This window comes from Poecile atricapillus, chromosome 10 (assembly GCF_030490865.1).
Source record: "Poecile atricapillus isolate bPoeAtr1 chromosome 10, bPoeAtr1.hap1, whole genome shotgun sequence".
NCBI classification, from domain to species: Eukaryota; Metazoa; Chordata; class Aves; order Passeriformes; family Paridae; genus Poecile; species Poecile atricapillus.
Window position 1 is genome coordinate 5,435,766 of NC_081258.1, and position 13,327 is coordinate 5,449,092.

Consider the following 13,327-nt stretch of genomic DNA (forward strand, 5'->3'; position numbering starts at 1 on the left):
TGAAGGTGCCTCTGTCTCCATGCCCAGGGTTGTTTTGGGGATCCCCCAGCTCACAAGGTAAGAGAAATCAATTCACTCTTTGCTTTCCAGCCATGGTGGTTGCTCCTGTTGCCTGCCTGTGTTATGAGCAGCAGTTATGAGATGCTAATTAATGTTCAGGGTAGGTACAAGTATGCAAAGCAGCTGCTCTGCCCCATGCTATTTCTGCCCCAGCTATTCTGCACAGACACTCTAGGGAATGGTGAAAAGGGTGGGCAGGGTCCTTAGGACTGATTCTCAATACTGCCACCTAAGACAGGTTAAAAATTGTAAATCAGTTCTCCAAAGACTGTGAGATTTAGGAAAGAAAGGCAGAACGGTTTTAGATTTTGAGGCTCCTCTCTGCTTTGTCAGCACATAAAAATATGCGGTGGTTTCAACCCAAAGAATTGATTCTTAGGGTATACAAAAGAGGATACAAAAATGCATCTCAGAGAGAGCCAGGCTTTCTGACTTCACAGTCCACAGAGCAGAACCTGCACTGGGAATAAAAGTTACTTCAACCTGTGTGCTGATTTGGGCTGAGATTCTCTTTCCAGGGTCTGGTGTTGGGCTGTGTTTTGGATCTGTGCTGAACACAGGGTTGAGAAGAAGGAGATGTTTATGTCATTGCTGAGCAGGGCTCACACAGAGCCAAAGCCTTTCCTGCTTTTTGTAGGGCCATGCTGGGGAGGGGCTGGGGCTGCCTGGGAGGCTTGGAAGGGACCCAGCCAGGACAGGTGACCCCACTGACCCCAGGGACGTTCCAGAGCATGTGGCAGCATGCTCAGGATATGCAGTGAGGGGAAGAAGGAAGGGGAGATGTCTGGAGAGAAGGTGTTTGTCGTCCCAGGTAACCATTCCACAGGATGTGGCCCTGCTCTCCTGGAGGTGCTGAACACCTGCCTGCCCCTGGCAAGCAGGGAATTCATTCCATGTTTTGCTGGGCTTGTGTGCATGGCTTTTGCTTTCCTTATTAAAGTTGTTATCTCAACCCAGGGGTTTTCCAGCTTTTACCCTCACGATTCTTCCCCTGATCCCACTGGTGGGGCTGGGGGCTGGCTGGGGTAAAATCACAACAACCTAGGAAAAAAACAGAAATTAAAAAAGAAAAGCAGGGAAGAAAGGGTTTGGTAGTGCAGCTCCTGCAGCAGGTTGTCTCTGATTCTGCTTTTTCTGGCTTCGTGGTGCTCAGGTATTTTCTTTGCTACTATCAAAGGACCATTCCTTATACAAAAGCAGTGGCTCAGGATGGAGCAGGGACTCTTGCAAGGACTTTTATCCAGCACAGGAGGCAGCCTTAGTTCTGAGAGGGAAAGTACTTTTGCAGGAAAACTTCAATTATGTGAAAGAGAAAGGAGTGGGAGGAGAAAGGAGTGTGGGACAGAAAAAGGGAGGAAAAAAAAAAAGGGGAGAAAACAAAAAAAGGGAGAAAAAAAAGGGGGAGAAAACAAAAAAGGGGGAGAAAACAAAGGGAAGGAAGGGAAGGAAGGGAAGGAAGGGAAGGAAGGGAGGAAGGGAGGAAGGGAGGAAGGGAGGAAGGGAGGAAGGGAGGAAGGGAGGAAGGGAGGAAGGGAGGAAGGAAGGAAGGAAGGAAGGAAGGAAGGAAGGAAGGAAGGAAGGAAGGAAGGAAGGAAGGAAGGAAGGAAGGAAGGAAGGAAGGAAGGAAGGAAGGAAGGAAGGAAGGAAGGAAGGACTCAGTATGAGATCATTAGGACACACCACTGCAGAACTCATCCTGCCTGCAGGAAGCACAGAAATACATGGGATAGAACCTCTGCTTTTCAAATTCAGTTGTTGTTCCTGACAACTCCTACTTTGGCAGGAACTAATATGAGGTGACAGAATATTTCAGTCACTGATTTCTGCCTGCTGCCTGCACAGGGGAGGGAGAATTTAGCACAGTACCATACCCAACTTCCAAAGTTCCACTGAATCTCTCTCTGGTTTTTTTTGTTTTTTTTTTTTTTACTTTTAGTTTTTAGTTTTCAAACTTCTCTACAAGTAAATGATTGGAAAGTTAGTGATATGTGCAAAGAACATTTTTTCAATTAGCAATGCCCATTAGCTGAATGAGCATGAAGGGCTGATATTTTTCCCCCTGAATTAGCAGGTACACATGTGGAATTTGGGCTATAAATCATTACTTAATAATTCACTAGAGAATAAATAGGACATAAAAGATAATTAGAGATTTGTACCACTTGCCTTCACCTTAATTATGAATGAAAGATATTTGGCATTGTCTGCAGGACTGTTAAATTTTGTTATATTGAGATGGGTCTGGAAAAGGAAGATACAGCAAAGTCATTTTATGAAAGAAATAGCTTCTGGCAGAGTGGATCTAGTACATCATTGCAGGAGAGGTATCCAACAGTTATGATCTTAAAATCTAAATGCAATGTGCTGGACCAAGAACGGTGAACAGGTTTGTTTTGCTATTTCAGTAATGACCTGTTGCCTGGCTCACAGAAACACATATGCCAGCCAATTTCACTGGAACAAAATTAATATTATATCTCCATGCTGTAATAATAGTTAACTTGGCAGAGCAGAAACAGTTGGATATTCTTCCCATTCTAAGATTTGCTGGAGATACCTGGAGAGAGAGGGTATACCAATCACTTAAATTCACTATGGATTTGAATGCTTTGCTGTAACATAAGCCAGCACAGTATGAAACACAGTTTTTCCTTGCCTAGGCTTTGTTAACTTTAAAACAAGGGACAGAATTTCAGTGGTGCTCTGCTCCCTTTGCTGCTGTTTAGCACCCAGGTGAGAATTCCCCCTGCACAGATGAGCCATCAGAGCTGCCTGTGCACTTTTCCTGTTGCTGGTCTGTCCCAGCTCAGGAGACACACAGGACACACATAAATGAGCCCAGAAAGCTTCTTGTTCCTCACCATGCACTGGTGATGGAATCCCTCATTGTCTGAAGAAATTACAACTCCACACTGCCTTCTCTTGTAAAACCCAAACCAGCCCTGCCTCCTCCAAGGATCAGGGACTACAATGGGATTCAGGTGCTGTGAGCTGGCTGGGGTGGAGTAAGATTTTCAGGTGTCTGGTCTAGTTAGTATAAATTAATGTGAATGTCCAGAATTCATCACTATTTGTTATCCAGGATGGACAGAAAAAACAAAAAGACTTTAAGTAATCTGCAGTCATGCCATCACTTCCTGTAAAGAGTAGCTGTGAGGGGCAGAGAAACCCCCACCTCTTTCTGCCCCAAGTCTATGTTCAGCAACACATTGCCTGCTTTCCTTTATTTTGTGAGGCTCAGAGCCTGTTCCCTCAGCTCTGCACATTTGTGATCGTGCTCCTCCAATCACACAGTCCATGACAAAAAAACCCAAACCTCTAAAAAGTGCCAAACTTTCCAGGTGCTGCCTTCTTCAGTGAAAGGACAGAACTTTGAAGAGAGAATGGGGAGACAGGGGCAGATGGGAAGATCTGGAATGCTGTACTGTCTTTCACTCTTGCCTCATCAGAAATAGCCCACTGAACTCCGATTTAGCTGCAGCTTTCCTCAGAACTTTGGATTAGACCCAAACAGACTGAATTAGAGTGTATCAGCCTGGAACAAAGACAAGCCAGGCCATCATCTGAGAAGATTAAGAAGAGCCCTTCTTCTGGCTGGAGATGAAGAATTTTCTCCTGATGATTTTGACAGCACAGAGGCAGGGTGATGCCCAGCATGGATCAGTACCAGCTGCTGCTTTACCTGCAACACCCCAAATGGGTGAATTGTGACACAGGTTCTTTAAAGTACTTTATTTCTGTCAGGCTCTCATTCATCTAGATTTTCCTGATGTTTTTCAGTTTACTTATTTATGACTCAGACTGATGTCTGGAGCTCGTTGAAGTGGCACAAGCAGAGCTGAATAAGAAAGAAATCCAAAAAAAAAATGAGTGGCCTGTCAAAAACATGTTGGCAGCTGCTCTCAGAGTATCCCTTGATGATTCCCCAGAAATGTTAAGGAAGAGTAGTGGCAGGATTGAGCCATGGCAGTTCTGCTTGTCAGGGCAGATAGTGTGCTTTGGAGTGATGGAAATGATAGACAATGTCCTGATCACACTGCTGAGATCTTCATAAAGGCAGTGAGCAATCCCTAGGTTTTGCCATTAATTGGAGAATTCAATTCCTATATTGTTGACTGCATCTACCACCCAAAACACAAATAAATATTTAATTCTTGGGGGATAATGTGATAAGCCCTACTTTCATTATGAGATGTGGAAATACTTGAAAAATTCAGAGACAATTCTCTGCTAAGGCAGACAAAAATCAGACTGACAAAGAGCAGACTCTAAAGCCCCAGCTCAGTTTTCATTGCAGCTACAGACATAATAGTAATGTATTTCAGAATCTGTGAGCTTGCAAGTATATCTTATAACAGTGGGGAAGTAGGAATTGCAGAATGCCACAAGAAACTCATCTCCCAATGGGCTCCCAATACCTATTGAGAATAATAGGTCTCAATTTATGCAAGGTGCTTCAGCATTCCCACTAATTGTAAGCATGCAAGTAGTCCCACTGCTTTCAGCTGGTGATTACCATTAAGCACATGCTTAAGTATCTTGCAAAATGAAGGTTTCAAGAGAATTCTGTTGAGTTAGAAAAGCTCAGTTATGATCTCAGACTTTAATGTTCTTTCCCAAATCAAACTAGATCTATAATAATTTTGAAGGGGTTTTTTCCCCTCATTGCAAGTGGAATATCAAAGAGATAAAAATATGTATTTTTGAAAGAGATCTAGGTATACACAGGATTTTGGAGATGTAGATTGAATGTATGATCTTGCTTCTTCCACTTGATACCCCTGATCAAGACTCCCACAAGATATTTCTGGTTCATACCAACTCTGCCCCTGGGTTTTCCCTGTGGCACTTGGTTTTCACTGAGGCAGAGAAAGATTTCAGGTCTTGTCATTTTTTTCCTTCTGAGATTAAATGAATGCTATGCTTACAGGGGCTGTTTTGTTTCAACATCTTTGTAGTTGTCACCTTTTGGCACTGATTTTCACAAAATAAGGGCTGAAAGGCCCTGGGCATTTGCACATCTTTGGAGAACAGGGCTTGACAGCACTGTGTGTGTGTGTGTGTGTGCATCTACACCAGGCTGTTAATAATAAGTTAATAATAAAAGTTAGTGTAAAAGTCTCAGTGGATTTGATGGGCAAGGCTGCTCTGGAAGGACCTAGGTGTGTTGCTGTTCATCATTCTCTGCAAAGAATTTCTTCATGATTTTCATTTCTTCTGTTTTGATCTGCTGCTGGGTTTTTGTGAGTCTTTCTTTTTTTGTTTGCTTTCTCTGCTGTTCCTTTCTCCCCTTCTTGCTTCTTGTCCTCTGTCCTTCAATATTAAATTCACGTCAGTTGATCCTCACAGTTTGTGACACGAAACAGTGAAACGGGACACTAGCCAGCGTGACAGGCAGACAGCAGGACAGGCAGACAGCAGGACAGACAGACAGCAGGAGAGACAGCCAGCAGGACAGGCAGACAGCAGGACAGATAGCCAGCAGGACAGACAGCAGGAGAGACAGCCAGCAGGACAGCCAGCAGGACAGCCAGCCCGCAGGACAGACAGACAGCAGGACAGATAGCCAGCAGGACAGACAGACAGCAGGACAGATAGCCAGCAGGACAGACAGACAGCAGGACAGACAGACAGCAGGACAGATAGCCAGCAGGACAGACAGACAGCAGGACAGATAGCCAGCAGGACAGACAGACAGCAGGACAGACAGACAGCAGGACAGATAGCCAGCAGGACAGATAGCCAGCAGGACAGACAGACAGCAGGACAGACAGACAGCAGGACAGATAGACAGCAGGACAGCCAGCCAGCAGGACAGCCAGCCAGCAGGACAGCCAGCAGGACAGCCAGCAGGACAGCCAGCAGGACAGACAGCCAGCAGGACAGACAGCCTTCCACTCCTCCTGCAGCGGGCTGGTTCCCCAGGCCAGTGTCCTGCAGGAGCAGCTGGAGCGTGTGCTGGGAGCAGGCAGAGCATATGCTCATACATGTAACAAGCAGCCTTCCTTTCATGTGCACCTCAGCACTGCTCTGTGCATCTGCAGCCAGTGCGAGGAGGAGGAGGAAAGCCCGTTCTGTGAGAAGTGCTGAGCACAAAAGAAGGAGCTTATCAGATTTGTCGTCGGTAAGAAGGGGCTGCCAAAAAGACTAGGACAGAAAATGAACCCCCGAATGGTTTTCCCATTTCTGCTTTGCTCAAAAGGATGCACAGTTACTGCTTAGTCTCAGCTTATGATCTCTTGCCAGCACCAGCTGATTTTCTGAAATGGAGGATAAGAGCTGCTGACAGCTGTGCCCTGCACGGGAGCTGCCAAACTGCAGCACAGCCTGTCAGGCTGCCATGTGGCTTTAGGCCAAACAAGACATCGATGACACATATAATGAGATACTAAAGGAAATAGCATGTATCATGGATTCTGAGGAGAGCTGGCAGAGCACAGGGATGGCCTTCTGTTCCTAAACACAGGATAGAGTAGGACGGGAAGGCTGAGTCTTTATTAGAGCTCTGTTTCTGAGCCTGAAAGGGGGAAAATGAGGAGATGTAGCACCCCAGGTATAACGAGGGGAATGATGAGTTATGCCAGAGTGATCATGCTGGAGTGGCACCTGGCTGTGGTTTTGGAACAGGGAAAACTGGCAGTGGAATAGAAAAGGTGTGGAGAGAACACAGGGAAAGGCACAGAGCAGTGGTAAAGCAGCAGAAGCATAGACTCAGGTTTGGGGGTTAAAGAAAGGGGAAACAGCAATTGCTGTGCTGTGATAGACCCAGACATTGAACTTAAAGAATCGGTGCCACTGAAAAACTTGAACAAAATCACTTGGGCCAATTAGGAAGAATTAAAATCTTGCAAATGCTATACATGTTCTGGAAGATGTTAGTCTTTATCTCCATTAATAAAGAATGTATTGAGCTCCTGACAGATGATAAGAAGCAGAGTCTGAGAAAGGGCTTGGAAAGTGGAAGTGCCTTGAAAGTGTGCTGTTGTTTCCCTTCAAAAAAAAACCCTAAAAAACTCAATTTTCTTTCTTTATATTCAATCTATATTGGGTCAACAGCATTTTGAAACCTGTCCTGTGGCCAAAAGTGAGCAGAGGCCTTTTTATCTGCTGCTACCCTTGCCTTAACACAGTCAAGCCTCTCTGTCTCATCCTGAAATGCCTTTTCATGGCATTTTCATGGCAACGTCACAATCCTGAGACAACGTGCTTAATTTAATATTTTTGCATCTTGGGTCTTTACTGATAACACTCTCCAGCAATACGCTTCTGTGGAGTCTTTTAAATCCTTTCTGTCTCCTCAAAGCCTGAATTTCTTCTTGGTTCCAGAAATTTATCTCTGAAACTTTACCGTCTCCTGAGAGATCTACAAGAGCTGAACATGTACTACCCGTGTTGTAACCCCTGTGGTATAAGAGACCGAATTGGCTGGGCTACAGCTCCTTCTAGCAGAGAGAAAAGAAAAAAAACAAGAGACACCCTGGCTATATCCTCATTGGCAGTGGACCAGAAGCCTTGGTAATGCTACTCATTGCAGTGGGAAATTCTCATGAAGGGAACACTCATCCATAATCACTGAGGTTTTTTGAACTGGAAAGAGGCTTATAAAAGCCATGGATTTCTTTCTGCTCTCAGTAATCCATCAGAATATACTTCTCTTAGCCACCTCGCACATATGCCAGAAAATCCCCAAATAATCCAGTCTAGCTTCTCCTGTGATGCTGGTTTTCATCATCTTCAAAGAGTCTGCACTGCAACTGGTAGGAGGAAACAGGTCCAGGAAGCATGTCAGCTTTTCTGTTCCAACAGAACCCAGCTGGGAGCAGATCTAGAATGTTCCTCCCTTCCAGGTATTTTATTGCCAAAACTGACATCTCCTTGTCTAGTGAGCCATGGCTCCTTTCTTTATCATGCTGCTTTGCTGGCCAGGACTCAATTCAGATTATGCCTTTGATTTATGAATAACATTCCCATCACAAGTGCCATGTTCCCAGTCCTCTGCCTTGTGCTGGGTGTCTTTGGGAAGCTTGGACTCATCTCCTGGGCAGATGCTGTATCTGCAGTGCAGGTTGGTATGCTCACCTCTCCCTTCCTGCTCCATTTCCTCTTCACCCCAAATAGGATCCACACAACCTTGATATCCTGCTTCCTGACAAGCTATGAAAATGTGGTGTCATCATCAATAAATGGGCAGATCTACACCAGTGGGTATGTTACCTCTTTGTTTACGCTGTGCTCCTGCCACAGCATTCTTCTGTACATACATTTTTCCATACAAACCAAAACAAAGACCTTCAGATAACCCCTAACTACACATGGGCAATAAAAGCTTTTAGGCAGATCTTCCTTTTGGACTCGTGCCTTGTTTCAGGAATTTTCTCTTGAAGTAGCAATTCAGAATATAAACTTTAAGACCCAACAGAGAACTCACCTTCTCAGTAAGGCTCAAAGTTCCTGTTCTGTGTAGAAGGAAAGATGTCCAAACAGGACCAGTTCAGTTTTTTGTAACAATGATCCCCATCCTTTCTTTCTAACCTCTTCTCTGGTTTAGATTCCATCCTTACCTCTCTTCAGGATGGTCATTTCCCTCCTGACACACACAACACACCCACACACTTTTTAACTGGGAAATGAGCAGAAATAATTTACATGTCTTATGAATTATACATATTACTTCTTTTATTCTTTTGAATTTGAAATTCTCCATGTATAAGAGAGGTTATGGAAGGTACAAAAAGCTGTTTGTGCTGCTTCATGTGATGTAATGACTTCACAATCACCACATGTTTTTTTTACAATGAGCCTTCTGTCCTGCCCAGGGGTTCCCTGGAAGGGATGTCTGTGTGATGCTCTCTGCAGCTCAGTGTAGTTGAGCAGTTTCTGCATCCAGCTCACTCCTGCTCCCCCCTGTCCTCCAGGGGCTGCACTCCCTTGGCACTGATGACATCACTGTGTGTGCTTGCTCACTCGTCCAGTTTTGCTAAAATTGTTTAGGCTAATTAACCATGCCTAATAACAAGGGATTTTTAACCTGGCTCATTCCTGCACAAGTGGGTTTGGGAAACTGTTTTTTTATTTAAATTACCCAATAGGAATGGTGCCATTTTGCAAGAGACAGAGTGAGGAATCTAAGTGATAGGTGAGGATGATCAGCAGCAGGAGATGATGACTGGGGTAAACTCTAGCTGAGACAGACACATCTGGCCACAGCCTCAACTGCCACAGCCTTCAGTTTCCTGGGGCAGAATCCTTTCATTGTGATTTTGATCTTCCTTTTGTAGAAAGCCATGAAAGGCAATTTGAAAGGCCCTTCCCAGTAAGTCTAATGTAGACAGAGAGAATCAGAAAAACATGTGCTAGTAAAGATCTCTGGAGGTTATCCAGCTTCCTGCTTGGAGCAGTGCTACTGCTAATGCAGGTCAGGAGAGCTGTCCATTCCCTGGCCAAGCCTTGAAACCTCCACAGTGATGTCTCCATTACCTCTGGATTACTTGTTCCAGTGCTGCAGTACCTTCAAAGATAAGAAATTCCTCCTAATCCCCGAGAAGGAGTCCCATGAGCGGCAGTTTGTAGCAGTTGACTCTTGTATTACCATCTGGCACCACTGAGGTTTGTTTCATTGTCCTGCTATTTCCTTCAGAACAGTTTTAGGCTGCTATTAGGTTGTCCTTTAGCATCCTCTTCCCCAAATTCAGCGAGCCTGACTCTCTCCATAGAGATCACATAATTCTGGTAATTTTTCACGTTTCTCCCCAGTTTCTCATATCCTTCTTGCCCTGTGCAGCCTTCCAAGGTGTGTCCTTGCCCAACTGGACGCTGTTCCAGGTGGTGCCTCACAGTGCCAAGCAGCAGGGAATGATGGCATGCCCTGCTCTGCTGGCCACTCTGCTGCTCCCACAGCCTGAGCACAGGGTGTGCCCTCTGCTGATGGCACCCAGCCTGGCACTGCCACCCTGCTGCCACCCTGCTGCTTCCCAGCCTCTGAACAAGCAGGTGAAACACCAGATGGTTCCACAGGCATGGGATTCTGCACTCCTGGGCTTTCACTGAGGTTCCTGCTGGCTTCACTCTCAGTTTTCTCTGGGTCACTGTGGCACGTTGGGGTTTGAATGGTGCTCAGCTCCTCCAATTTAGCATCATCTATAACTGGTTGCAGTCCAGACAGTTTTCAATCAACCTGATGTTGATTAATCCAGTCCATATCAGAACATAAACAGTACTAAATTAATCCCTTGGAATAACAGAACATGGCAGCATGGTCCAATATTCTGAATCAAAGCAGTTAAGTGGGATTAAGTGGGAAGCCTTGCATGCAAGCTAGTGCTTAATAATTAGTATGTGTATGACTCCTAGTTTGCTAATGTTACTTAAACAATAAAGACAAATCAGAGCCATTTTCTCTCTTCCCCATTACTCCTAAAAACCCAAATTCTAACTTTGCTTTTCTACCCACTAGTTCTCCTTTCTGTAAAAATCTGCCCTTATTCAGGAAAGAGGTTTTTCACTTAGTCACAGTGCTCTTGACTGAACTCCCCAAAGAAAAGTCTCTCCTGGGGGGAGTAACTCCTGGCCAGATTGGCAGCAGAGAGGAAGTTTTAACTGGACAGAGTCTCAAAAGCATTTCACCAAGCTGTGTAGTGTTGGGTTCCAGTTCTGGGAGCAGAGACATTCAGGCCCAGTTTAGTTGAGTTGGAATGTGTGAAGGGAAACAGCCCCTGCCTCCACAGCACTTGTAAATCCTGCCTTTGGAACACTGGCCTTAATTTCCAGTGCTGGGAGGATGCTCAGACCAGAGAGGTTTGGAGGATGAGTAACAGAAGTTGTAAGGGGATTAATAAAGGGAGATTATGAGTACTAAATATGCACTGCCTGGTCAAGGAATGACAAAGGGGGATATACAAATTATCTCCCAGTATTACAGAGCTGCAAACTTCAAAGAAGGAAAGCCATTGTTTCACACTGTCACAAGATATAGAACTAGGATTAATGAGGTGGGATTTAACAAAGGAAAATGTAAGCTCAATATCTTCCAAATCAGAGATTAGTCAAAGAAATGCTTTGCCAAGGAATTAAAACAGTGGTATCTTAACTCCTTCATCAGAAGAGGGCGAGGTTAGAGGCAACAAAATTAATTACTTTTCCCAAAATCGAAACTTTTCTCTAAATTCAAGAACTATGTATGCAAGTTTGGCCTAGAATTTAGGGGTGAATATGAAAGTTTCATTTATTTTTAAAATTTTCAATTTCTTTTCTTGGTAAGAGGCTACAATAGTGAAGTGCTTAATCCTAAGAGATTGTTTCTATCACTAAAGCACTCAAAGTGTATATGAAATGCCTATGTAATAAATACAACAATTTCATTCCTGTTCTTAGTAAAAAGCCATTGAGACAACTGATTTCAAATTAAGTATGGCCAATTGTGTAAGACAGATATAAATTCACAAAAAAAAAAAAAAAAGGAAGAGGGAAAAGTAAGTTTGCCTATACTACTCTGTTTCACATTCAATTCTTTCACAATATTCCAGTCTCCTGTAACAGATATTTCTGGAATGTATAGGGCATCAAGCAGGGTCCAGCCATAAATCTCTGTAAAAATCAAGTTAGGAAGGATGTGACACTTTGCTCCTTACAAAAGAGAAACGTGAATTGCACTACTCCAGCCTGGACATGACAGCAGGAACAGGAATCCTGACATATGCATGTGAGAGCACACATTTTAGTCTGGTCACATCCCTGAAGTGGTAATAAGATATCCTGATAATGTGTCAAATGTCAGGCTCAGAGCCCCGCTGCTCATTGAGCAGTACAGCTCCGTCTGACCAGGCAGACAAGGGCCACCAATGCAGGTGGCAATGTGAGGAGCATTCCTGAGCAAGTGGGGAGGGCTGAGCAGGAGGATGTCAGCCCTACCAGCATTAAGTTTGTGAAAGTTAAAGGACAGCCCTAATAGAGGCTCCCACAGTCATTTTCTTCCCCAGAAAAATGCTGACGTGGAAGTTGCTGGCGCGGGCAGCCGGGTCTCTGATCTTGGTCCCAGCAGTGGCTGTTCAGAGCAAAGTTCCTGGAGCTGAGAGGAAGCAGCAGGTTCCATGGAGCTCCAAAAGCCAGTCTGAGGCCCCCGAGGTCCACTCAGCGAGAAACAATCCTTGATCCTTGTGTTTACCCAGGTAATTGATGTAAAACTGGCCCTGCTTCCTGAGGCTGAATTGTCCCCCGTGCAGTGATACCTGTGCCTGAAGTGGCTGCTGGAGAGCAAAGCTGCATCTGAAGGAGTCCCTCACACCCTGCGTGTGAATGGGGCATGGGCACTGCAAAATGGTGCGAGTAAAAAATAAATTATGCAGGAAAAGGGCTTGAAAGGACAAGTGAAAGGAAAGCAGAATAACAACTTTCAAATGTTTTATTTCATAGCCTCAGCTTTCCTTAAATAGATTTTGTTTATATGCCATATGAGTATGTATATAATATAGTAAAATATTTATTATAATGCACTGCTGGTGTATAAATCAGTGATACACTTTTACAACAGTGACAACAAGTTATCCTTATAGACATTGAGTGTTTATGCACACACACATCACTTTTGATGTAGAAACTCAGAGCAGACCTGATTTTAGGAGGGGTAATGAAAAAGCCATAACATAGCTGGTTGGAACTACAGACACAAGGAGTATGGAATGATTTAGAAGAATGCTGGAAAGTAATCTGCTACTTGCAAAAATATTGAACTTCTATTTAATACTCTGGAGCTGTTGGGACTTCATTTTCACCAGAAACATTCCCTTGCTGGTGAGTCAGGGCTTGTTAATAATCCACACAAATGTGAGCTGGTCAGAGAGAGACTTCCCCACGGTAAAAGTGTCAGGGGATAAAAGGTGTTCCTCCTCTCAGGCACCAGCCTGAGCTGAGATTTTATTTAGTTATTGCACCAGGATTAAATCGTTTGAAGGATCAGGATGTCAGAGACTGTGCCATGGGAAAGCTGGGGCCGAGTGATGAGCCTGGAGTGAGCAGGGGGGAGCAGCTGCCCAGGGCTTCGGTCCCAGCTCCGCTGATGGCACTGACAGAGGCACCCCTGGATGCTCAGAATGAGAAGTTTCTTTAACAGCTGGACCATTCCAAAAGAAGGTGAGCACTGCTTGCACAGGGCAGTTCTGCTCTGTGGAACTCTGCTTCCTCTTCACCAGACAAGGCACAAACTGTGCACAGGGTAAAGCAGCAGCCCAGAAGAGACCTAGTGAGCTCTGATGAGGAAGTCCAGCTCTAGATG